This window comes from Scyliorhinus canicula, chromosome 16 (assembly GCF_902713615.1).
Source record: "Scyliorhinus canicula chromosome 16, sScyCan1.1, whole genome shotgun sequence".
NCBI lineage: Eukaryota > Metazoa > Chordata > Chondrichthyes > Carcharhiniformes > Scyliorhinidae > Scyliorhinus > Scyliorhinus canicula.
In genome coordinates this window covers 22,885,468-22,900,538 of record NC_052161.1, presented here as the reverse complement: position 1 = coordinate 22,900,538, position 15,071 = coordinate 22,885,468, and positions in this window count along the sequence as shown.

Here is a 15,071-nt window from a genome sequence, read left to right as displayed (position 1 = left end):
ATCACTTTGTCAAAGGCCTTCTGGAAATGTAATAGATCACGTCCACTGGTTCTCCTTGTTACCTCCTCAAAGAATTCTAACAGATTTGTTAAGCATGACCTCCCCTTGACGAATTCATGCTGACTCAGTCAAATTTTGCACTTCTCAGTACTCCGCAATTTCATCCTCAATAATAGACTCTAAAATCTTACCAACTACCGAAGTCAGACTAACCGGCCTATAATTTTCTGTCTTCTGCCGCTCTCCCTTCTTAAACAGGGGTGTTACATTAGTCATTTTCCAATCCTCTGGGACCCTCCCTGCCTCCAGTGATTCTGAAAGATTGTTAATATCTCCACAATCACCTCAGCCATCTCCTTCAGAACCCTAGGATGTAGTCCATCCGGTCTGGGTGATCTATCCATCTTCAGACCTTTCAGTTTTCCCAGCAACTTCTCCCTAGTGATGGTCATGACACTCACCTCTGCCCCTGACTCTCTTGAAGTTCTGGTATGCCATTGGTTTCTTCCACTGTGAAGATTGATGCAAAGTACCTATTCAATTCCTCTGCAATTTCTTTCTTCCCTATTACTACTTCTCTAGCCTAATTTTCCAGTGGTCCAATGTCCATTCTTGCTTCTCTCTTACCTTTTATATATCAAAAAAAACTCTTGCTAACTTATTTTATATTACTAGCTAGCTGACAGTCATATTTCTTCTTATTCCCCTGTAACATTACTTGAAGTAATATATGTTACTCATTTTTTACGCCGAGAAGTTCTTAAGTTTGATGGTGATGAATACTCAAAATGGTCCAGTGATAACAAATAATTTATTGAGTAACTAATCAATTAACTTGTGAGTTCAATTCTTCAATACTTTTACTAGCAGTTAAATTAAACAAAATAGAATTAGATTAACTATGAATATTATACTTGGACTCTGAGCTAACTCTACACTTCTGTTCTCCAATCACAACACACCCGAAGAGAGCGGGAAAACAGATTGAACTTGTATTTATACCCCCTGTTAGTGTTGCCTTCTAGTGATCATCTGACTCTACTGACTACACATTAACCTTTTATGTATATATATATATACAGAGATCACTACATCTCCCTTTGTGGTGAGATAACCACTGTAGTTATGTGTACTGCAGTAGGGGGATGTATGCCTGTACCTGTAATACAGGTTCCTCCGGTAAGCCCCTGCCGGCTAGCTCCGCCCACAGGGAGCTTATGTATAAATGTATGAGAGCTGCTCAGACCCTTAGTCTACTGTTGCAGATGGAGGGACAACATCGTACAACAATAAAGCCTCTATTGTACTAGTCTCTCGGCTTTGAGTATAATTGTTAGCGCTACACCCTTATTGTTTTTTTAGTTGTCCTCCGCTTGCTTTTAAATGCTTCCCAGTCCTCTAGCGTTCCACTAGTCCTCGTCACATTGTATGCTTTTTCCTTTGCTTTTCTGCTCTCAGCCATGGATGCTGCCCCACATCCTGACTACTGCTAGGGGGCCTGAACATAACTCACATCAGGATCTTTTTTCCTTTGTCAACTCTACCCACACAGTTTCTACGCCTTCTGACCCTATATCACTTCTTGCCATCGATTTAAATTAATTTCTGACCAACAATGTAACCCCACCCGCTCTGCTCATCTGTCTGTCCTGTCGAAAGGACACATATCCTTGGATATTTAGATTTGTGCCCTGATCTCCTTGCAGCCACATCTCTGTGATACCCACAACATCATACCTGCCAATTTCAATGCTCATCAAGCTCATTTACCTTGTTTCGTACACTGCACGCATTTAGATACAACACCCTCAGCCCTGTGGTGACCACCCCCTTCTCATAGTTGTCCCCTTTTTTGCCTGAAGTTAGATTCCTGATGATTTCTATACTCTCTTGTCTATTGTGTGTTCTGGAGAATTTACTGACCTTTCCGAGCCCTCGGTCTTTTGAACTAGTTTAAAGTCCCCATCATTAACCTGCACTCTCAACTTCCCTTTTAACTTTAATTTTCTAATTGTCCATACACCTGAACCCTCCCCACCACTATTTAGTTGAAAGTCCTATCTATAGTCCTAGTTATGAGATTTGCCAGGACTCTGGTCCCAGCTTGATTCAGGTGAAAACCGTTCCATCGGAACAGCTCCCCTTTTCCCAAGTACTGGTGCCAATGTCCCATGAATTCAAACCCATTTCTCTCACAACAACCTTTGAGCCACATATTTACTTCTTTAATATTATTGACCCTGTGCCAATTAGCTCGTGGCCCAGATAATAATCGAGAGATTATTACCTTTTTGGTTCTTTGCAATTTAGTCCCTAGCTACTCATATTCCCTTAGCAAAACTTCTATTCTTGTTCTACCTATGTCGTTGGTACCTACGTGGGCCACAACAACTGGATCTTTACCGTCCCACGCCATGTTCCTCTGCAGCTCAGATGAGATATCCCGAACCCAAGCACCAGGCAAGCAACACAAACTTCGGCACTCTCGATCCTAGTCACCGAGAAAAGTGTCTATGCCCCTAACTATACCATCCCCAATTACGACTTCATTTCTTTTCTCTCCAATAACAGCAAAAGGGATTATTATTTAAATGATAAAATATTAAAACATGCTGCTGTGCAGAGAGATCTGGATGTGCTCATGCATGAGTCACAACAAGTTGGTTTACGGGTGCAACAGGTGATTAAGAAGGCAAATGGAATGTTGTCCTTCATTGCTAGAGGGATGGAGTTTAAGACTAGCGAGGTTATGCTGCAATTGTATAAGGTGTTAGTGAGGCCACACCTGGAGTATTGTGTTCAGTTTTGGTCTCCTTACCTCAGAAAAGATGTACTGGCACTGGAGGGTGTGCAGAGGAGATTCACTAGGTTAATCCCAGAGCTGAAGGGGTTGGATTATGAGGAGGTTGAGTAGATTGGGACTGTACTCATTGGAATTTAGAAGGCTGAGGGGGGGGATCTTATAGAAACATATAAAATTATGAAGGGAATAGATAGGATAGCTGCGGGCAGGTTGTTTCCACTGATGGGTGAAAGCAGAACTAGGGGGCATAGCCTCAAACTAAGAGGAAGTAGATTTAGGACTGAGTTTAGGAGGAACTTCTTCACCCAAAGGGTTGTGAATCTATGGAATTCCTTGCCCAGTGAAACAGATGAGGCTCCTTCATTAAATGTTTTTAAGATAAGGATAGATAGTTTTTTGAAGAAAATTGATTGAATGGCAGAGCAGACTATAGGGGCCATATGGCCTACTCATGCTCCTAGTTCTTATGTTCTTATGAATGGCTCCCTGTAACACAGTGCTGTGGTCAGTTTGCTCATCCTCCCTGCAGTCCCCATTCCTGCCCAAACCGGAAGCAAGAATCTCAAACCTGTTGAACAAGGTTAATGACTGAGGCTCCTTGACCGTTCCTCCTGGATCCCTCTACCTGCCTCATTCACAACCACACCCTCCTGTGCCTGATAACTGGCCAATTTCAAGGTAGTTACTCGGAGGGGTGTGATTGCCTCCTGAAACACAGTGTCCAGGTACCTCTCCTGCTCCCTGGGGTGGCACAGCAAACAGCAGTTAGCACTGGTGCCTCGTAGCGGCAGGGACCCAGATTCAATTCCGACCTTGGGTGATTGTATGAGTGCAGTAGATATGTTCTTAATGTTACGGTGTGGGTTTCCTTTGGGTGTACCAGTTTCCTCCCACAGTCCAAGAATATGCAGGTTTGGTGGATTGGTCATGCTAAACTGCCCCTAAGTGTCTAAAGGTTGGGTGGGGTCCTGGGGATAGGGCGCGAGAGTGGGCCTCGGTAGGGTACTCTTACAGAAGGTCAATGCAGCCACAGTCGGCTGAATCGCCTCTTTCCGCACTGCAGGGAGACTATGGGTCGGAGAATGCCTGGGATGTGGCGCAAACCCCGCCCCGACACTGGCTGCCATATTCTCCGGTGTCGTTTTTCGGTGGGGGGCGGGGTTCCCGCCATGCTAGTCGGGGGCCGTTGGCAGCACCCACCACCCCCCCCCCACCCCACCCCCATCCCCCGGCAATTCTCCGGGCCCCAATGGTCCGAGCGGCCGTCCGTTTTTGGCCGGTCCCGCCGGGGGGTGGGGGCCCCACGGTGGCCTGGCCTGCGAATGGGGCCCACCAATCTGCGGGTGGGCCTGTCCCATGAGGGCACTTCTTTCTTCCATGCCAGCCCCCTGTAGGGTTCCGCCATGGCCGGCTAGGAGAAGAGAACACCTCCCCCTCCCCACGCATGCGTCAAAATACGTTGGCTCATCTCGGTCTACGCATGCGCAGAATCACGCCGGCGTTTCCGCGCATGCGCAAGATCACGCTGGCCCTGTGGCGCTTGCGCAAACTAAGTTCCCTTCGGGGCTGGAGCGGCGCCAACCCCTCTGCTGTCCACCTAGCCCCCAAAAATGCAGAGAATTCTGCACTTTCAGAGGCTGTTGATGCAGGAGTGGTTGGCACTGGTTCTCCCACCGTGGGAACATAGTCCCCAGAAGGGAGAATCCCGGCTTATGAGTCTGATGTGTCGCAGCCGCCAAAGCAAAGAATCCAGCTCACCATCTGAGCCGACGTTCCTCTTGCAACCAACACTTACTACAAATGTGGTCACTGGGAGCCACAATGGAGTCCACCAGCTCCCACATCATGCAGGAAAAACACATCATCTGCCCCTCCATCCTTATTTTATTTAATTAGCTTTTAATTTTGTTTGAATAATTTTTTTTTACTGCTTTTTATATCACCTTATTACCTCAATCTGAAAGCAATTTATATCGTTATTTGAAATGGATTTCCAAATTTAGCACATTCCCTGTTGGCTAATCAAGTCACAGCCTTCCTGGGACATCACTTTTCAATTTTATTTTTACCCAATTGGAACACTCAGTATATCACTTACTTTCCCAGCTGCTCTCTGGTTTTCTTTTGATCAGCTCAGCTCCCAATGTGAAGGCCGCAGATCCCTGAGGTATGTTTTTTGTATCACTTACCTTCCCAGGTTGCACTCTGTTTTTTTTCCAATTAGCTCCCGATGTTTAGGCTGCAGATCCCAGGGTAACGTTTTTTATATCACTTACCTTTCCAGGTTGCTCTCTAGTTTTCTCCTGCTCAGCTCAGCTCCTGGGGATTGTCCATTTAAACCAGAGATTGAGAGGAATTTCTTCTCTCAGAGGATAGTGAATCTGTGGAATTATTTAGAACATAGAACATTACAGCGCAGTACAGGCCCTTCGGCCCTCGATGATGCGCCGACCTGTGAACACTCTAAAGCCCATCTACGCTATTCCCTTAACATCCATATGTTTATCCAATGACCATTTAAATGTCCTTAATGTTGGCGAGTCCACTACTGTTGCAGGCAGGGCATTCCACGCCTTTACTACTCTCTGAGTAAAGAACCTACCTCTGACATCTGTCCTATATCTATCTCCCCTCAATTTGAAGCTATGTCCCCTCGTGCTAGACATCTCCATCGGAGGAAAAAGGCTCTGACTGTCCACCCTATCTAATCCTCTTATCATCTTGTATGCCTCAATTAAGTCACCTCTTAACCTTCTCTCTAACGAAAACAGCCTCAAGTCCCTCAGCCTTCCCTCATAAGATCTTCCCTCCATACCAGGCAACATCCTGCTAAATCTCCTCTGCACCCTTTCCAATGCTTCCACATCCTTCCTATAATGCGGCGACCAGAATTGCACGCAATGCTCAAAATGCGGCTGCACCAGAGTTTTCTACAGATGCAACATGATCTCATGGCTCCGAAACTCAATCCCTCCACCAATAAAAGCTAACACACCGTACGCCTTCTTAACAACCCTATCAACCTGGGTGGCAACTTTCAGGGATCTATGTACATGGACACCGAGATCTCTCTGCTCATCCACACTACCAAGAATCTTACCATTAGCCCAGTACTCTGTCTTCCTGTTATTCCTTCCAAAATGAATCACCTCACACTTTTCTGCATTAAACTCCATTTGCCACCTCTCAGCCCAGCTCTGCAGCTTATCTATGTCCCTCTGTAACTTGTAACATCCTTCCGCACTGTCCACAACTCCACCGACTTTAGTGTCATCTGCAAATTTACTATAAATTCAGTCATTTATAAATATGACAAACAGCAGTGGCCCCAAAACAGATCCTTGTGGTACCCCACTAGTAACTGGACTCCAGGCTGAACATTTCCCATCAACCACCACCCTTGTCTTCCAGCTAGCCAATTTCTGATCCAAAGTGCTAAATCGCCCAGAATCCCATGCCTCCGTATTTTCTGCAATAGCCTACTGTGGGAAACCTTATCAAACACTTTACTGAAATCCATATACACTACATCAACTGCTTTACCCTCGTCCACCTGTTTGGTTACCTTCTCAAAGAACTCAATAGGGTTTGTGAGGCACAACCTACCCTTCACAAAACCGTGTTGACTATCTCTAATCAAATTATTCCTTTCAAGATGATTATACATCCTATCTCTTATAAACCTTTCCAAGACTTTGCCCACAACAGAAGTAAGGCTCACTGGTCTATAGTTACCGGGTTGTCTCTACTCCCCTTCTTGAACAAGGGGACAACATTTGCTATCCTCCAGTCTTCAGGCACTATTCCTGTAGACAATGATGACATAAAGATCAAATCCAAAGGCTCAGCAATCTCCTCCCTAGCTTCCCAGAGAATCCTAGGATAAATCCCATCCGGCCCAGGGGACTTATCTATTTTCACACTCTCCAGAATTGCTAACACCTCCTCCTTATGAACCTCAAGCCCTTCTAGTCTAGTAGCCTGTATCTCAGTATTCTCCTCGACAACATTGTCTTTTTCCTGTGTGAATACTGACGAAAAATATTCATTTAGCACCTCTCCTATCTCCTCGGACTCCACGCACAACTTCCCACTACTGTCCTTGACTGGTCCTACTCTTACCCTAGTCACTCTTTTATTCCTGACATATCTATAGAAAGCTTTAGGGTGATCCTTGATTTACCACAGAGAGCTGTAGAGGCTGGGTCATTAAGTATGTTCAAGGCTCAGACAGACAGATTTTTAATTAGTAAAGCAATCAAGGGTTATGGGTAAAAAGCAGGAAAGTAGAGTTGAGGACTATATCAGATCATCCATAATCTTACTGAATAGTGAGTAGCACAGTGATTAGGACTAAGGCTTCACAGCGCCAGGGTCCAGGTTTGATTCCCGCCTTGGGTCACTGTCTGTGCGGAGTCTGCACGTTCTCCCCGTGTCTGTGTGGGTTTCCTCCGGGTACTCTGGTTTCCTCCCAAAAGACGTGTTATTTGATCATTTGGACATTCTGAATTCTCCCTCTGTGTACCCAAACGGGTGCCAGAATGTGGCGAGTAGGGGCTTTTCACAGTGACTTCATTGCAGTGTTCATGTAAGCCTACTTGTGACAATAAATATCATTATTAGTGATGCAAACCCGATGAGCCTTATGGCCTACTTCTGCTCCTTATTTCTTATGGTCTTACAGTAAATGCGGGGGAAAATAGTTTCTGATCAAGGCAGATAATAGGTAAATTTGGAGAACCCAACTCATTTGTATGACTATGACATATAGCTGAGTATACCCCAGGCTGATTCTCTCTGTGCTTTTAACTACTTTTACGCTTAGCAGAGAGATGAATAGGATTACATCGATACTGTGTGGTGCAGCCTATCTGTTCTTCAAGGGAAACGAGGGAAGATGCACTCCTCCACTGAAAGCAGCTGGTAAATCATGTTGGAAGCCTGACGCTGCAAGGAAATGATGCAGAAGGCATAGGCGAGGACTCCCAGATTCAGTGATAAAGCCTTGTAGGCACTAGTTACACAGGCTGAGTGAGACCATGTTTCCACTGGATGGGGAGAGTGGGGTGGGGGCAGCAGGTTCTAAATAAAAGTCTTCTGAAGGGAGTGGGAGACAAGGTGAATGCTGAGAGTCTTACCCTGTGGACATGCCAACAGTGCCATAAAAAGGGTTACTGACCTCAGTGCTGGATAAGGTGAATGAATATATAATATGCACCACACCATTAACTTTTAAAACTGTTCAATGCACCACAAATCTATTACTCAACCAGCAGTTCACACAGGCACATAGGACTCATAACTAACATTCAGATACATCACTTCACCAACACGCATCTAACAATGTTGTTACCCTTAAACCTCTTTACTTCCAGACCTCCAGCTCGGCAGGCACATCACTCCAGCACAGTGCTCGACAATTACTGATGTTCTTCCCTTTCTCATGCAGGATCAGGTGACCCCTGGCACCTGATGGTCTCCACAAGAGAGACATACTAGATTCAAGCTGACAAGAACAGGCATTGCACCTCAACTTGGGCTTGGTCGATGCTTGATCTTAGCCAAAAGACCGAGGGTTATTGAGGATAGATGGAGTTGAGATCGCAATCAGATCAAATGTGATCTTACTGAGCAGTGCAACAGGCTTGAGGGGCCTATTCTTGCTTTTATTTCTTATGTTTTTATAGACATTTATTGTGAAATTCACTTATTAAATATTTTTCTAAAAATGTATGTGCTGCACATGTAAGATTCATTCCTTGTAAGTTCATCACAATTGTCACTATTTTGACGTGAGCTTCAGGTATTACAAGGTGTAGATAATATGCAGCCTGTCTCTTAGCTCAAGTAAACTATGCATTGAAGCTTGCTGTTGCAGTATCAAATATCACTATCAAATGATGATGGTATTGTTGATGGTATGAGAACGATAATGTGATAGTGCCATCTTGTGGCCACTGTATAATATGTCAAAAGTGTTAGCCTTAATTAAATCTTGAAAGTGCAGCTGAACAGTTAACTAGGCCATGTGGGTGGCTCTTTTATTCATTGAATGTTGGGCTGCAAAGCTACTTTGAGAAACATTTTAAGTAGTCCACAGAGCCTTTTACTTCAGACAGGTGCAATTTTATTTATATTTATTTATGCATGTGGACACCTATTGTCAATTTTAGCCCACTGGACACAAGCGGCTGGATTCGCCGTTTTTGAGGTTAAGTGCGGAGGATTAAGTAGGGGTTCTGGGTTACGGGGATAGGGTAGATATGTGGGCTTCAGTAGGGTGCTCTTTGTAAGGGCCGGTGCAGACTCGATGGGCCGAATGGCCTCCTTCTGCACTGTAACTTCTATGATTCTGTGATCGGTGGCGATCCTGTGACCGATGAGGGGCTAGCAGATGTGCCGCCTAAAACCCCTGGCTCCCACGATAAAAACGGCTGGAGAATGGCCAGGCCCGTGGCCAGGCATGCGCACAGCAACGACCTGCAGCGGTCGCGCCATAGAACATGGCGCCAGCACCATGCGCAGACCCGACCTGCCAGATAGTGTCCCCCTGGCCAGTTTCCCCAGCCCTCGTGGAAGCCCCCAGTCCACAGCCGCCATGCCAGGTTCTCAACCGCTAAGACTACACATCAACCGCACAGTTGGGAACTCGCCCATCGGGACCGGAGCATTGGGGGAGGGCCTTCAGCTGACGCGTTCCGGCCATCCCAATGGTGTGCGGCGCGCGACACAATTACTCCATTTCAGAGGGAGCAGAGCATATAAAACCTGCGTCAAACAGGCGCCGTCCCCGATTTCGGCATCAAAAGGGATTCGGCACCTAATCGCCGATTACGAAATCAGCATCGATGAACAGTGAATCCCGCCCAGTACATTTTCAGCAAGAATCTACATAGTTTCACTGTGTCCGTTCTTAATCCCATTGTGAAAACAGTATCAATTATGGAGGATCTCATCCAAATCCGAAGGCACATTTTGGCACACCACTGTCTGTGTGGAGTCTTGCACATCCTTCCCGTGTGTGCATGGGTTTCCTCCGGGTACTCCGGTTTCCTCCCACAGTCCAAAGATGTGCAGGTTGGGTGGATTGGCCATGATAAATTTCCCTTAGTGTCCAAAATTCTATGATTAACCTAGGATAAAAGTTCGGCACAACATCGTGGGCCGAAGTGCCTGTTCTGTGCTGTATTTCTCTATCTATATTAGCATTTCTTGAAATGAAACACCATAATCGCAAAATTACACAGCGTTCAATGTTCTTGGGGCTTCAACTTTGTGACCTAAGCTGTGTTACATTCAGTTGAAATAGGTCATCTTTGAAGATTATGATAGGTTGGAAATGTTTATTGTACCATGTTTATGTCACTGTTATTGTTATTATTATAAAAATTGCAAATACCCTCATAAAAATATTTTTTAAAAAAAGAAATAGCTAATCTTAAAATAAATGTTGTGAATTCTTTGAGGACACAACAAACATGGTAGCTTGGGGAAATGCAGTGGCTTTTGTGTTTGTGGACTTTACAAGGTCCTTGCAGAAGCCCTTTGACAAGATACAATGGAAGGTACAATGATTGATTAGCTCAGTTAGCTGGACAGCTGGTTCATGATGTAGAGCAAGACCAGCAGTGTAAATTCAATTCCTGTACTGGCTGAGGTTATTTATTAAGGTTCTGCCTTCTCAACATTGCCCAGCTATCAAAGGGGAGAGCAGACTGTGGCCATTTTTATATGGAAATTTTGCTAAAGAAGATTAGAATGCATGGAGGGAGGACCACAAATTTGGTTAAAAGATCATTAAAAGGGTGGAAGCAGAATTCTATCACATTTCACCCATTTTTCAGTCCAGATTTTATTTTGAATCTATTAATACCAGGCCATAATATGGGCCAGAAGTGCATCAATCATAATGTTGATTTGTGGCAATCCCAGGCCTGCTTAAAATAAGTGTTTTGATTATTAATGGACCATTTGGTTATCGTGGGACTCTTTGTGAAATTTGTTGCTAACTGACTCAATCTTGCAGGAAAGATTGGCATACAATGCCTGGGAGAAACAGGGCACTGGAGAGTTTTCCCCGGTGTTAAGCACTTTGCAACCTCTGATGCAAAGACCATCAAGCTCATAGAGGAACATTCAACTCTTGCCATGGAAAATGCTGAGATTGAGGGCATATCTCCAACACCAGATTAGTACTTACCCTAGCATCTCTGTGAAGCACCGCAAAACACAAGCTTCAACCCGATTCTGTTTCCTCAATTCCAAGGGGATAATGCTCACCTTTTCTTATCTACTTTGCTCATTTGTGTAGACAATAGGGTGCAGGATGAGAACGATCATTATGAGGGGCACAAGTAACTCCAAATTAACTATGATGATTAGGTGGATGATGATGGAAAAGAAAATGAAGGAGATGAAGTTGGACCCAAGCCCATGAATATCTGCAGAGTCTGCATCTCCAAGTTCCTTTGTCTCTATTCTTATCAAGTCACCACCTGATTGTCTTGATTCTTCATCCTTACTTGAGTACTGTCATCCAGTGGGAACTAGATAATGAATAAGGATGTGTAGTTGGGTGATTCATGGAGATGAAGGAAGCTGTGGGAGTGGGTGCAATGTGCTTCCTTTTCATGGGACGTTAAAGAGAAGGATAGGCATTGGGATCCAGAACTATAAGATCATAAGATGTCGGAGCAGAATTAGGTCATTCAGCCCATCAAGATTCCTGGCTTGGGTCACTGTCTGTGCAGTGTCTGCATGTTGTCCCCGTGTCTGCGTGAGTTTCCTCCGGGTGCTCCTGTTTCCTCCACAAGTCCCGAAAAATGTGCCTGTTAGGTAACTTGGACATTCTGAATTCTCCCTCAGTGTACCAGAACAGACGCGGAATGTGACGACTATGGGATTTTCACAGTAACTTCATTCCAGTGTTAATGTAAGCCTACTTGTGACACTAATAAAGATTATTATTATTATAACCCCTGATCCCCTTACTAATCAAGAACCTTTCTATCTCTGTCTTAAAAACACTCAAGTGACTTGACGAGTGACTTGTGATCTTCTGCGACAATGTGTTACACAGATTCACCACTCTCTGGCTGAAGAAATTCCACTTTATCTCAGTTTTAAAGGATTGCCTCTTCAGTCTGAGGTTGTGGCCTCAGGTTCCAGTTTCTCCTACGAGTGGAAACATTTTCTCTCTGTCCACTCTATCTAGGCCTCTCAGTATTCTGTAAGCTTCAATAAGATCCTCCCTCATCCTTAACTTCACAGAGTGCAGACCCAGAGTCCTCAAGCGCTCCTTTCTGACAAGCCCTTCATTCTGATGATCATTCTTGTGAACCTCCTCTGGACCCTCTCCAAAGCCTCTTCGATGCAGGGCCCAAAACTGCTCACAATATTCCAAATGCAGTTTAATGCAGCCTTTCCTCATTTAGAAAATATTCTATGCCTTTATTCTTGCTACCAAAGTGCATAACCTCGCAGTTATCCACATTGTATACCATCTGCCACTTCCTCAACACTACCTGTCCCTCTACATATCTTTGTATCATCTGCAAACGTAGCAGCAATGCCATCAATTCCTTCTTCCAGATCATTAATGCATATCGTGAATAGTTGTGGTCCCAACACTGACCCCCGCAGAATACCCCGCGGAATAAGGGGCTATTTTAGCTCACTGGGCTAAATCGCTGGCTTTTAAAGCAGGCCAGCAGCACGGTTCAATCCCCGGGCAGGCGCCGGAATGTGGCGAATAGGGCCTTCGGGGCTGGTTTAGCTCACTGGGCTAAATCGCTGCCTTTTAAAGCAGGCCAGCAGCACGGTTCAATTCCCGTACCAGCCTCCCCGGACAGGCACCGGAATGTGGCGACCAGGGGCTTTTCACAGTAACTTCATTGAAGCCTACTCGTGACAATAAGCGATTTTCATTTTTCATACCACTAGTCACTGGCTGCCATCTTGAAAAAGACTCCTTTATCTCCACCCCCTGCCTTCTGCCAGTCAGCCAATCCTCTATCCATTCCAGTACCTTGCTCCTAACACCATGGGCTCTTATCTATTTAACATCCTGCTGTATAGCACCTTGTCAAATGCCTTCTGGAAATCAAAATAGATCACGCCCACTGGTTTTCCTTTGTCTAACTTCCTGTTTACACCCCTAAAGTATTCTATCAGATTTGTCAGGCATAACCTCTCCTTGATGAAGCGGTGCTGACTCAGCCCTATGTTACCATGCACTTCCAAGTACGCAGCAAATTCATCCTTTTTTTTTTAATTTAGAGTACCCAATCGATTTTTTCCAATTAAGGGGCAGTTTAGCGTCCAATCCACCTATCCTGCGCATCTTTGGGTTGTGGGGGAGAAACCCACGCAAACACAGGGAGAATGTGCAAACTCCACACAGACCGTGACCCAGAGTTGGGATTGAACCTGGAAACTTGGCGCCGTGAGGGAGCAGTGCTATCCACTGCACCACCATGCTGCCCTATTTGATCCTTAATAATAGACTCTAAAATCTTACCAACAATGAAATTCAGGCTAACCGGCTTATAATTACTAGTCTTCTGCCTCCGTCCCCTCTTAAACAGGGGTGTTACATTGGCCATTTTCCATTCTCCTGGAACACCCCTGAATCCAGTGATTCCTGAAATTTCACCATCAATGCCTCCACAATCTCCTCAACTATATCCTTCAGAACCGTGGGGTGTAGTTCCATCCGGTCCCGATGAATTATCCATCTTCAGACTCTTCAGTTTCCCAGCACCTTCTCCTCAGTGATGGTCACTACACTCACCTCTTCCCCCTGACTCTTGAAGTCCTGGAATGCCACTGATGTCTTCCACTGTGAAAGACACCTATTCAGCTCCTTTGCCATTTTTGGTCCCATTGCTATTTCTCCAGCCTCAATTTCCAGTGGTCCATGTCCATTCTTGCCTCTCTCTTACCTTTGATATATATATATTTTTTAAATTCTTGCAATCGTCATTTATATTACGAGCTTGCTTACACTCATATTTCATCCTTCCTTTCTTCATTGCAGACACTAATAGTGCATATGACAATTTCACTGAAATCCACAGTAGAGCCCCAGGGGTGAGGGACCAGTCTGTATCTCTGTCCCCTTGGAAGTGCAGACTGCAGCTCTGGTTGCAAAAGGAAGAAAAACAGGTCGAACACTCACTTCGACATATGGGGTCTGTGATATATGCTACTGTGTCTCATGATTTTCAGAATCTGAAACTAATATTACACCTGCTAATCAGTGGGAACTCAAATACATGGTCCAGTTGAATAGCAATGGTTAAAATTGACTTTCCTAATACTGCAAGTCTCTCAGGATAGCAGTGCTTGCTTGGTCTCTGGCATTCCCCAAAAAGCACGACGACAATGGAACATGGGAAGCAACACCAGGCCCCTTAGGAAAAAGCAGCAGGGCTACATCTCACAATTTCTCCCTGCCAAAGCCATGAACCTTTTGTAGCACGTGAGCAGTCAATCACTGGTTTTCAAATTGAATGAAGTGAAGCAGTGGAATGAAGTTGAAGTATGGCAAATGTAGGCACGCAGGGATAGCACGGTTTTAGGAAATGTTGATTTAGCTTCTGTTTACTGTGGAATTTATTGTAACCAAATAGAATTTGTCCTGATGTACTTTAAATTTAGAGTCATGCAGAAATGTGTGCACTTATTTGATGCTTACTTAGTCAAGCAAGCGACGATTTTTGACATATTTATTTTTGGGGAAAAGAGGTGTGTCATGTGGTACGATGGCGACTGGATTAAAGGTATTTCCTATATTTGAAATTTGAAAGAGCGTGGGGCAGTGGGGTCGGGGTTGGGGGAGGGTGGCAGTGGGGGGCTGGTGCTGGGGGTGGAGGTAAGGCTCTGGTTTCAAAGGTAGACTGTTCCACAGATGAGCAACTTTAATGCTGACCTGTACTCTGATTTCCTTTGAAGAGACTGTCTGTCTCTCCTTTATGCCATCCCTTGTTGCTGTTTTCCCTTCTCCACCATAATGGAATTCAAGGTCATGCTGACAGGGCCTAACAAAGTTGTTCCTGAGAATCCTTCATTGCAGGGCGGGGTGGGGGGGAGAGATTATGAAAATCTCCCAGTGGTTGCACTCTTTCACAATCAGAGAAGGGCATGTTGGATGTTTAGGTAGAGTGCCAAAAGAATTTCTGCATTAAAGGTTCACAGCTGCAGTTATAGCTACTGAAACTCTCCACACTCTTCTGGGCTCAAAACTCCTAACGTCTGCCTGTCTCAG